The sequence below is a fragment of the Lactuca saligna genome, chromosome 9 (assembly GCF_052625555.1).
Source record: "Lactuca saligna cultivar CGN05327 chromosome 9, ASM5262555v1, whole genome shotgun sequence".
NCBI lineage: Eukaryota > Viridiplantae > Streptophyta > Magnoliopsida > Asterales > Asteraceae > Lactuca > Lactuca saligna.
Genome location: NC_136425.1, coordinates 178,384,810 through 178,397,408, shown reverse-complemented (window position 1 = coordinate 178,397,408; position 12,599 = coordinate 178,384,810). Strand labels below are relative to the sequence as shown.

General features: G+C 45.4%; 1 non-coding gene across 1 annotated transcript; it reads right to left on the bottom strand.

The window, feature by feature from the left end:
* Positions 1-687: 687 nt before the first annotated feature.
* Positions 688-789, bottom strand: LOC145018997 (U6 spliceosomal RNA). The gene has a single exon (XR_013667317.1). It is a non-coding gene; the product is annotated as a U6 spliceosomal RNA (small nuclear RNA).
* Between the last annotated feature and the right edge of the window lie 11,810 nt (positions 790-12,599).

The window sequence follows — 12,599 nt, the reverse complement described above, 5'->3', positions numbered from 1 at the left end:
CATCACCACATCGATAACAAACTTTTATTCTAAAATTCTTTCCTTTAACAATAGATTTAGATTTGTTTTCAACTTTTGAACTAAGGAACTTTTACAATTTGAATTATGAGTTCTTGTTTTAGTTATGGAACAAGTAATGTCATTGATGGTATGCTCCGTTGATACCTTGTCATGAGTCTCATGAATCGTTGAGTCATCAAAAGTAGAGGAATTTGATTGATATTCAGGTTTAGAATTGCTAACGGAGCACTAAGAAAAAATACTAATAATTCCATTTACTGAATAAACTTTACCATTGCATATAGGAAAGTTTAGCAAAATGTTACTGGAAGGAAAAACATACTCACGGTAAGAAGATTAATTAGAAGGATCAAGATTAGATAATTAAGTGTAACACCCCCTTCTGGCACGTATCACAATATTGTCCGCTTTGGGCCACTCGACACGAGGACTTACCAGGGGGTCACCCATCTTGGTACTACTCCCGCCCGAGCACGCTTAACTGCAGAGTTCTTATGGGATCTGCTGCCCTCACGGCTTTAAAACGCGTTGTGTTAGGGAAGGTATCCACACCCCTTATAAGGAATGCTTAGTTCTCCTTCCCAGCCGATGTGGGATCAGATCTAACCCACTTTCACCCCCCATTATAGGGTTCGACGTCCCGGTCGAACACATCGACCCGTGCCCTAGCTTTGATACCATTTCTCGATTTGTGCATGTCATCCTTGCGCAGGGGCCATGCTAATCTTCTCTGTATGGTTTGGGTTAAAGTGGGTTAGATCTGATCCCACATCGGCTGGGAAGGAGAACTAAACATTCTTATAAGGGGTGTGGATACCTTCCCTAACACAACGCGTTTTAAAGCCGTGAAGGCAGCAGATCCCATAAGAACTCTGTAGTTAAGCGTGCTCGGGCGGGAGTAGTAGCAGGATGGGTAACCCCCTGGGAAGTCCTCATGCCGAGTGGCCCAAAGCGGACAATATTGTGATACGTCCAGAGGGGGATGTTACAAGTTGGTATCAGAGCCCTGGTTTGAGGGATTCGGACTCACCTTCGGGGGTGTCTGAACTCAAATCGAGGGATTAAAAGATTTTTTTAAGAGGGTGTTTTCTAAATGGAGAAAAGAGTTTAAGAAAGAACAAAAGTGTGTGTGATGTGCGCGACCGGCCGAGCTCAAGTAAGTATTCCCCAAAGTACCCATACAAGTTTATGATTACGTTTATCAGCTTTTGTAGAACAGCATGCTAGAATAGGACTAAGGATCTAGGAATGATGCCTTATGTGCCTGCCTTATGTGTTCCACCTATATGAGAATTGCATGCTAGAATAGAGTAGACAGCAGTAGGGTAGCCTGTTAGGGTGTGCCTGGTAGTATGAGTTAGCACGGTGTGCTAGTCCAGTTTCTCTCTATGAGAGCGGAATTGCTTGACATTGTTTCCCTCGTCTGAATGTTGCTTGCTTCGTGCTACGTGGGACTCCGAATAATGGGAATTAATCATTAGGAAAATACATCACATCACATGTGATCAGAGTTGAATAATCTTAGAGTACCGGATTTGATCCTACTGCGCAACTCTTGTTTGAGTCCAACCGTTTTAGGGACGAGTCGGGTACTCGAAGGATTATCTGAGTCTCGCCGCATGTGATGGTATTCGGGTGATGGCTAATTGGCATTACGAGGAGGCCTGCAGCAGCTGAGGACTGGATCGAGTAGAGCCGGAGATTTCCCTAGGGCGAGCCTGGGATGAGTATAGTAGTAACCAGCCTTAGCGTAAGTGACCTGGTGGAGTCGAGGCAGTTCTTGAAGAAGGTACGGATAGATGTGGAAGGTAGTATGGGCCCGTACTATTGAAAGCAGAGGATCCGTACCCGAACCAAGGAAGGCCAAGACAAGACCAGGGAACTTGTAAGTAGCTGTGATCCCTCAGGAAGCATCAGTATATCTAATGATTGTTGTGATGTATTGCAGAATGGTGGTACTTCAATCGAGGCCGGTGGATGGCGGTTCTAGAGAGGGATCAGGTTCCGAGCCGGTAGATGAGGGGCTACGTGAGTTCATTGCGTCAGAGATCACCAGGGGTATCCTTGAGTCGACTCCCATTATCTTCGGGTCGATCAAGGAAGGGATCATGGAGTTGATGGAGGATCGCCTGCAGGCATTCAGGAGTGATTTGGCCTCTAGCCAGTCGGGGTCACGCACATTGTCCTTCAAGGACTTCAGGGGCAGTGGTGTGCCGGATTTCCATGGGGTAAAGGACCCCATTGCTGCCAGGCGATGGATTGTAGACATCGAGTCTGCACAGTTGACTAGCTTCTGCCCCGAGGGGTCGAAGGTGAGATATGCAGCGGGGTGTTTACGGGACCGAGCCCGGGATTGGTAGGAGTCAGTGGGTGACTCGTTGGGAGCCTCAACTATCGAGACTATGACCTGGTCGGACTTTGTGACCAGGTTCAGGGCAGAGTTTGCACCGGCTGTCGAGCTTCAGCAGCTGGCCAGGGAGTTTTTGGATATGAGGCAAACGACGGAGACTGTGGCGGAGATCACCGCCAAGTTCTGGGAGAGGGCTTTGTTGGTACCCCAGTATGCTGGTGATGAGGATATGAGGAGGACTCATTATCACGATATGCTTCGAGCTGACATCCGGGAGCATGTTAGTTTTTAAGCTTGCCCCACCTTAGACTCTATGATTGCCAGGGCGACGGAGAGGGAGATAGATTTGGAGCATGTCCGGAAACGGAAATTAGAGGAGGGACAGATAGGAGGGGCTTCGGGAAAGAAGCCCAAGGGATCAGATATGGGGCCGAAAGGCCAACAGGGATGGGGACGCTGCTGGAAATGCGGCAAGGCACAGGAGGGGGCGTGCAGGATGGGATCATCAGGCTACTACAAGTGCGGCAAGTTTGGGCACATCAGCAGGGATTGCACTGCTCCTGCAGCAGTTATTCAGACATCGGAGTCGCTGTGTTTCCACTGCAACCAGAGGGGCCACAAGAAGGCCAATTGCCCCCAGTTGACAGTTTCAGCACCGGTGAAGGCACCAGCTCCAGTGACCCTGCGGATCGAGGATGGCCGACAGGGCAAGGCAGAGGCTCCGGTAGTGAGGAGCCGAGCATTCCAGCTGACTACCGAGGAGGCACGCGCCACACCCAATGTGGTGATGGGTATGATTCTTTCCTTCTATCTTTTGTTTTATGATCTTATGATATTGATATGTGCTCCGTGTGTATATATATATATATGCATTAGGATCGTTCCATGTGAACGGCATCCTAGTTCAGGTATTGTTCGACTCGGGCGCATCCCGATCGTTCTTTTCTCTTGCGCTTAACAAGAGGTTTCGTGAGACTTCAGGCGAGTTAGATTGCCCTTTAGAGGTAGAGATTGCTGATGATCGATCGGTGCGAGCATCGATGGTGTTTCGAGATTGCGTTCTACGACTGTTTGAGGAGCGTTACCTGGTGGACTTGGTTCCCATTCCATTGCGTGGGAACAAGGTGATTATTGGCATGGATTGGTTGAGCCCTAATGGGGCGGTGATAGACTGTGCACAGCATCTAGTGCGAGTCAACACCCCAAGCGGGGGGGAGTTAGTGATTCATGGCGAAAGGCCGCAGTGTGGACCCACTATATGTTCAGCAGCGAGGGCTAGGCGCTATCTTCAGCAGGGATGCACAAGATATGTCGCGTATGTGATGGATACCCGGGAGGCGGGTAAGGCGACAGTGAGCGAGGTTCCGGTGGTTCGAGATTTTGCAGATGTTTTCTCGGAGGAGCTACCTGGGATACCTCCGGAGCGACAGGTGGAGTTCAGGATTGACCTAATCCCTGGTGCGGCTCCGATAGCCAAAGCACCGTATCGGTTGGCTCCTCCCGAGATGCAGGAGTTGTCTATGCAGCTGCAGGAGCTGCTAGACAAGGGATTCATTCGTCCGAGCAGTTCGCCTTGGGGAGCCCCGATTCTATTTGTGAAGAAGAAGGATGGGTCGCATCGGATGTGTATAGATTACCGGGAGTTGAACAAGGTGACGGTGAAGAACCATTACCCACTCCCGAGGATTGATGACCTCTTTGACCAGCTTCAGGGAGCATCTTGGTTCTACAAGATTGACTTGCGTTTGGGTTATCATCAGATGAGAGTCAGGGAGGAGGATACACCGAAGACCGCGTTTCGGACACGTTATGGCCACTATGAGTTTGTGGTGATGCCGTTTGGGCTCACCAATGCTCCTGCCGCGTTCATGGACCTCATGAACCGCGTTTGCAGACCGATGCTGGATCGGTCTGTGATAGTCTTTATCGATGACATCCTGGTTTATTCCAAGACTCAGGAGGAGCATGAGGAGCATCTGAGAGAGGTGTTGGAGGCCCTGAGGAGGGGGAGCTTGTATGCCAAGTTCTCCAAGTGTGAGTTATGGCTGTGCGAGGTGCAATTTCTGGGGCACCTCGTCAACCAGAACGGGATTCTGGTCGATCCGGCCAAGGTCGAGGGCGTGATGAGATGGGAGGTTCCAAAGTATCCATCTGAGATTCGGAGTTTCCTGGGATTAGCGGGCTACTATCGGAGATTTATCCAGGATTTCTCCAAGATAGCCGTACCCCTGACGCGGCTGACGAAGAAAGTCGTGGTCTTTCAGTGGGGACCCGAGCAGCAGGCTGCATTTGAGATGCTGAGACAGAGATTGTGTGAGGCGCCGATCCTAGCCCTACCAGAGGGCGTAGAGGATTTTGTGGTTTACTGTGATGCGTCCATTTCAGGGTTGGGCGTAGTTCTGATGCAGAGGGGGCATGTCATTGCCTACGCTTCGAGGCAGCTCAAGCCTCACGAGGCGAACTACTCGACGCACGATTTGGAGTTGGGGGTTGTGGTCTTCGCCCTCAAGATTTGATGACATTACCTCTACAGGGTTCATTGTACCATCTACACGGACCACAAGAGTCTGAGGTATCTCATGGATCAGCCGAATCTTAACATGAGGCAGCGTCGGTGGTTGGATGTGGTGAAGGATTATGATTGCGAGATCCTTTACCACCCGGGGAAGGCCAACGTGGTGGCCGATGCGCTTAGCTGCAAGGCGGCGCCGATCAGGGACGTATGCCTGAGGATGACCGTAGTGACTTCCCTATTGGAGCGAATTCGGCAGGCTCAACAGGAGGCTATCAAGGAGGTGCATCAGAAGAGCGAGCGTGTGGTGGGTCAGGTGTCCTCCTTTGATTATGATAGTCGGGGACTATTGACACCACACCATAGGGTGTGGGTGCCGTATCACGGGGGCGTGCGCCAAATTTTGATGGATGAGGCGCACAAGGCCCGATTCTCTATTCATCTCGGCGCGACGAAGATGTATAGGGATCTCCATCTGGATTATTGGTGGCCCTGCATGAAGCGGGATGTGGCATGATACGTTGAGCGGTGCTTGACCTGTAGGAAGGTCAAGGCCGAACATCAGAGACCGCATGGTAAGATGCAGCCGTTGGACATTCCACTGTGGAAATGGGAAGATATCACAATGGATTTTATTACAAAGCTTCCCAGGACCGCGCGTGGAGTGGATTCGATTTGGGTCATCGTGGATCGACTGACCAAGAGTGCTCACTTTATTCCGATTCAGGAGAGCATATCGGCCGAGAAATTGGCCGACATCTATATCAGGGAGATCGTGGTGTGGCACGGGGTGCCGGTATCGGTGATCTCGGACAGGGATGTGCGTTTCACTTCCAGATTTTGGAAGAAGTTTCATGACGAGTTGGGCACTCGCTTGCATTTTAGCACCGCCTTTCACCCGCAGACGGATGGTCAGAGTGAGCGGACCATCCAGACTTTGGAGGACATGTTGCGGGCATGTGTGTTAGATTTCGGTGGTAGCTGGGATACCTATCTTCCCTTGGCTGAGTTCTCATACAACAACAGCTACCACGCAAGTATTGACCGACCACCATTCGAGATGTTGTACGGACGGAGGTGCAGAACCCCGATATGCTGGGGTGAAGTTGGCCAGAGAGTCATGGGAAGCACCGAGGTGGTGCTCGAGACGACCGAGAGGATCCAGCAGGTTCGGAGCAGACTTCATACTGCTCAGAGTCGGCAGAAAAGTTACGCTGACAAGCGTCGATCTGACTTGGAGTTCCAAGTCGGGGATATGGTTCTCCTGAAAGTGTCACCTTCGAAAGGCGTCATTCGATTCAGGAAGCAGGGCAAGTTGGGCCCAAGATTCATCAGACCGTTCAGGGTTGTAGCCCGGGTGGGCAAGGTGGCGTATAGGCTGGATCTGACAGCCGAGCTCAGCCAGATCCATAGCACTTTCCATGTTTCTCAGCTGCGAAAGTGCCTAGTGGACGATTCAGCGGTAGTACTGTTGGAGGATATTTAGGTTGATGACAGTCTGAATTACATTGAGCGCCCAGTCGTAATCCTCGACAGGAAGTCGAAGGATTTGAGGAACAAGAGGGTAGAACTAGTGAAGGTGCAATGGCAGCACCGCAAGGGCTCGGAATGGACTTGGGAGCCGATGGACGAGATGATGGAGCATTACCCCGAGCTGTTTCGGGATCGAGCAACAGACTTCGAGGACGAAGTCTAAAATAAGTGGGGGAGATTTGTAGCACCTGGTTCCTGGTATGTAAATCTTATTTGAGTATTTTCCATTTTTAGCCTTGGACTCGGCGAGTCATAGGTCTGACTCACCGAGTAGGGACGAGACCCAGGACACGTTTAAGTTGGCGAATCGGCGAGTCCATATCCTGGACTCGGCGAGTCACCGCTGCTGGATGAAACCCTAAGTTTCAGGGGTTTGCACCCTATTTAAACCTCATATCCGCCCCTTACCAGCCCCCATTCACCCCCAAAGCTCCCAACCCTCGTTCTAAGCTTGTTCCTTGAGAGTTTGAGGCCATTGTGTGTGTTCTTGAAGGCTTTGAGGCAAGAAGGGGAAGAAGATCAAGAGGAAGAAGAGCCATCCAAGCATCATTGTGTTTTTCAGCAGTTTCATTGAGTCGGAGGATTTCCGGAGCAGCAGCAGCAGCAGTCAGTCAGTTCCCGATCAGTTCAACAACTACTTTGAGGTGAGTTACCTTCCAGTAGCGGTGGGTCTAAGGCCACAATGCCGACCCACCAGTAGGAGATGTGTGATTAGATGATTTTCTTGGTGATATTCATCTAGGGTTGCTGCTACTGTGTTATGTTATGTGTTAGTGACAGTAGGGGGAGATAGTTCCCCAGAATACCAGTCGATAGGGCCGAAGGGGCGGTTATGCCCAACCATGCTAGATAGACTATGTGATATATGTGTTATGTGGTAGTAGTAGGGGGTGAAATAGTCCCTAGTATCCGGTCGAAAGGACCGAAGGGGAGGCCAGCACCCAGATATGCTAGGCAGTATCCGGTCGAAATGACCGAATGGGAGGCCAGCACCCAGATATGCTAGGCAGTATCCGGTCGAAAGGACCGAAGGGGAGGCCAGCACCCAGATATGCTAGGCAGTATCCGGTCGAAAGGACCGAAGGGGAGGCCAACACCCAGATATGCTAGGCAGTATCCGGTCGAGAGGACCGAAGGGGTAGGTCGGGCACCTAGATACGCCTGACAAATTTATGTATGTTATGTGATTATGTGTTATGTGGTACAGTGGGGGAACTCACTAAGCTTTGTGCTTACGTTTTACAGTTTTGTTTTCAGGTACCTCTTCTTCAAAAGGGAAGGAGCTGGCGCGGTAGCGGCACATCATGCACACACTCTGGTTTCCGCATTTACGAGATTCACTGGGATTTGTACCCTGATATTTTGATGGGTTGTATGGTTTGGGTTTTAAACATGGTTTGCGTTGTGTTGTGGTTTGATCAAACAATGTTTTTAATTATTAATGTTTTCTAAAGTAATGTTTTAAAACAAAATTTTCGAACGGGAAAATTTGGGTCGTTACAAGTTGGCAGCAGATCCCACAAGAACTTTGCAGTGAAGATCCCATTAATTTGAACCAGTTCTTATGGGATCTGCTGCCCATATAATTATTCTTGGATAGGGGAAGTCGAACCCTATAATGGGGGGTGAAAGTGGGTTAGATCTGATCCCTCATCGGCTGGGAAGGAGAACTAAGCATTCCTTATAAGGGGTGTGGATACCTTCCCTATCACAACGCGTTTTAAAGCCGTAAGGGCAGCAAATCCCATAAGAACTCTATAGTTAAGTGTGCTCGGGCGGGAGTAGTACCAGGATGGGTGACCCACTGGGAAGTCCTTGTGCCGAGTGGCCCAAAGTGGACAATACTGTGATACGTGCCAGAGGGGGATGTTACAAATGGTATCAGAGCTAGGGCACGGGTCGATGTGTTCGACGGGGACGTCGAACCCTATAATAGGGGGTGAAAGTGGGTTAGATCTGATCCCACATCGGCTGGGAAGGAGAACTAAGCATTCTTATAAGGGTTGTGGATACCTTCCCTAACACAACGCGTTTTAAAGCCGTGAAGGTAGCAGATCCCATAAGAACTCTGCAGTTAATCATGCTCGGGCGGGAGTAGCACCGGGATGGGTGACCCCCTGGGAAGTCCTCGTGCCGAGTGGCCCAAAGCGGACAATATTGTGATACGTTCCAGAGGGGGATGTTACATTAAGTAACACATTTGGTGATATCATTATAATTAGTGGATCAGTAAGTATCAATTAGAGTTTGATTTATAAAATAAGTCTTCACAAATCTATAATTAAAATCTTCTTTTAAACTGTCACTTCTATAGTAGGTTTGTTTAGTCTCAACAACTTTGGTTAAGGCAACAATGCCTTTTATATCACCTCTATGCAATCTGATTATTAATAATTCTAGTGACATTTAAGTGAGAAGAGGCCTCAGTTTTTCAAAATGAGTTGAATGCATTTAGCATGATCAACAACTTTTTCTTTTTTAGTGTAAAGAAAATTATTGGTCGGTGACATACATGTGTTTTCCCTTTTTTATGTAGAAAGAGATTTTTCAAAACAAACAAGTTTTTCTTTTAGTATCTTTAACTCAAAGTTAGCGAAACATAGATCCTTTCTAGGTTATATGAGAACTTAAGAGTTTAAGTATTTTTCCGCCACATTAATTTTATAACCTAGAAAACTCATCAATGGTATAATAGCCTTAGTTCAAAATTATTAATTTCTTAATTCAAAATTAATTTTAAGCTTTGTATTTTGGAAAGTTTTAAAATATACCTTATGCTACATATGATAAAAAAAAGTTAATATATTATACGTATAAGACAAGTCAGCCAAATCGCTAGTATGACTCATTCATGAAGCCATACTCTAGGTGGTATAAGGAAATGACCTATAAAATAACTGTTGAATGAGTGTCCACTTTCACCCACCGCTTCCTTGTTTGGTAGAGGGTTGTTAACCAAACAGATTGGATATGACATAACCTCTTAAAAGTATGATGTTATTAAAGTAATAGAACCTTTTTAAATAAATCCCAATTCTAATTACTTTAGGGAAAAATTTGAAGTGTACGCTAACCCATAAAAATGCACATCATTCTTTATACATCGTTAGTGGAGTGTGTGTGGTAAAAGGATACACTAATTTGGGACTATAAAGTTAAGTGATGGATAAATCAAAAATTATCATTGTTAATGGAGACTGTGTGGTTTACTGATACATTAAATTGGGATGATAAATGATATCGAGGTTGTCAAGCAGGTTTGCATGGCTATTCACTTCTTATTCATGATCTTTTGCATCCTAATCACAAATTTGTAAAGCATAATCTGAGATTAAACATGTTGTTGATCAGATTGAATGATTCTTAAATGATCTAGGAGTTTCATACTAGATTGAAATTTGTAAATTTGTATTACTTACCTTGATGAATTCACAATTAGTTTATGACATCCTTCTTTTTTTATTATGAATTGTATTTTTGGATCCTATCCTTCAATAGTTATTTTGGGTTAAAATATTAAGTATTTACATCACTAACTAGAAACTATGTCTCTTTATATAGATGTTTGGAAACGGTGATCTTGCTACTACTCAAACCGGCCCCTCCAACTAAAATTTCTCACTACTCTCGATTTTGTCAAAAGAGAAGCTTATTTGTCCGAAATACATGGACCAGATGAGAATTTTGAAGATGAATCTTCGATATGAGGGAAAAGTAAGATGTCCTTAAAAATACTTTTGTTGAAATCAATCATTCCACCGCTACTCCTGAGGAAATCACCTCCTACAACAAACACCGATGATACCAAAAAGGCTGCATGCATCATGGTGGCTAATATGGCACCTGAATTGGCCAATTTCTATGAAAAATACTGGACATATGAGTTGACTCTCAACCTTGCTGGAAAGTTCCATGCAAAGGCAAGACAAGAGTGCTTCAAAGTGATCAAGTCTCTTATGGCATGCAAGCTCAGGGAAGGAGCATATGTTTTTCCTCTTGTACAAAGATGCAAAGGTATGTGGAGAAACTACAAAGGCTCAATGTGTTGTTTGACGAGGAGTTGGGTATTGACATGGTACTTAACTCCTTGCCTCCCAGTTATGATCAGTTTGTTCTAACTTATCATTTGAACAACACGAAGAAGCCATTGACCCAACTTCACAAATTTTGGCAAATTGTTTATTCAGAAATGAAGAAAAGTCATGCCCATTCTACAATGAGTGCTCCTGTCGTGGCCATTGGATCGGGCAAAGGAAAAATAAGGAAGGCTCCTTCCTAATCTAACATGAAAGGGAAGACCAATGTTGGAGGGTCTACTAGTGGCTCCAACTCGAAGCCCAACTTTGATGTTCCTACAATCAGTGATCCAAAAGAGGCTAGTTGCTTCGATTGTGGCAAAAAGGATTGTTAGAGAAGAAGCTACCCGAAATACTTGTAGGATTTGAGGATGGTAAAGTCAAGGCATCTTCTTCATGTATTTACACTATTGAAGTTAATAACACACAACTCTTTCATTCTTGGGTCCTTGACAAAGAATTTGGTTTTGTTTTGATTTGTAGGGACAAAGAGAAAATAAGGAAGTGGAGCATGGAAGGTTAAACCTGATCTTCGGGGATATGCGATCTTTACCTGCTACCAAGTTTGGGACTTATAAGCGTGCGCTCGGTAGTGGTGTTAGGATTAATTTGATTAATTGTTGGTATTTGTTAGATATGACGTAGAACATTATTTCATTTCATGTATTGTTCAGAAAATAATGTGTTTCATATTGATTCGTCGAATGGTTTGGACAATGCATGTTTTTATCATTGATTTCTTGGGCGTATAAAAAAAACGCATCGATCAAATCCAAAAGGATAGAGTGTTGGAATCATTTGATCTTAGTACAGATGATGAATCTAGATTTTTTCTCTTCGGCAAGATGAAAAAATCACCTTTCAATGGATCAAGTGGAATACGTGAAGGGTTATTTGACCTAATCCATATGGATGTGTGTAGACCATTTAGATCCACCACAAAGGATTCTAATCGATATTACATGATATTTCTGGATGATTAAATCAGATATGGTTATATCTACTTAATTAAACATAAATCGGAAACCTTTGAAAAGTTCAAAGAGTTTAAGCACAAAGTCAAGAATCAATTAGGTAAGAAGATAAAGATACTCAGATCTGATAGAGGTTGTGAGTATCTTAGTATTGAGTTCCACGACTATCTCAAGGAATGTGGAATATTTTCACAATTGACTCCTCCCAGAACACCAGAAATTAATGTTGTGTTTGAGAAGAATAATCAAACGTTACTAGATATGGTTCATTCCATGATGAGTGGAACAATCTTATTCATTTCTAGGGGTATGCCTTAGAGACAACCACCTATATCATGAACCTTGTTCGAATAAAAAAGGTTGCCAAAATGACTCATGAGATGTGGACAAGGAAAGCTCTCTCGCTCGCACATATCAAGGTTTAGGGCTGTGAAGCACTAGTAAGACGAGATATAGATGAAAAACTTGAACCCAGAGCTGAGAAGTGTTATTTCATTAATTATCCACAAATGTCCTTCGGATACTTGTTCTATAGACCTATTGAGAACGTGGTCTTCATAGCTCGAAGAGGGGTCTTTCGCGAGATAGAGGTCATATTCAAAGATGATAGTGAAAGTGCTATTGATCTTGAAGAAATTCAAGAGTCATCCAATGAAGGAGCTTCACACAGCACTAGCACTCATCATGAGGAATAAGTTCCAGTTCATCCAGTTGACACCTCATTACCCCTTCGTCGATCCGGTACGGTTAGCATACCACCTGTGTTCTATGGTTTCTATATTATGTCAAATGGTGATACATTTATCAGTGATATAACTCTGGTAAATTTGGATGAGCCAACTAACTACAAAGAAACAATAGCAGGCCCTGAGGCTGCTAAGTGGAAGGAGGTAACGTAGTGTGAGACTGAGTCCATGTATGATAAGCAAGTATGGAACTTGATTGATTGTGTACCTGGTCGAAAGACAATCGGGTGCAAAGAAATTCGGGTTCAATGGATCAAGTGGAATACATGAAGGGTTGTTGGATCTAATCCATACGGATGTGTGTGGACCATTTAGATCCACCACAAAGGATTCTGTTTGATATTACATGACATTTCTGAATTATTATTGCATATATGGTTATATCTA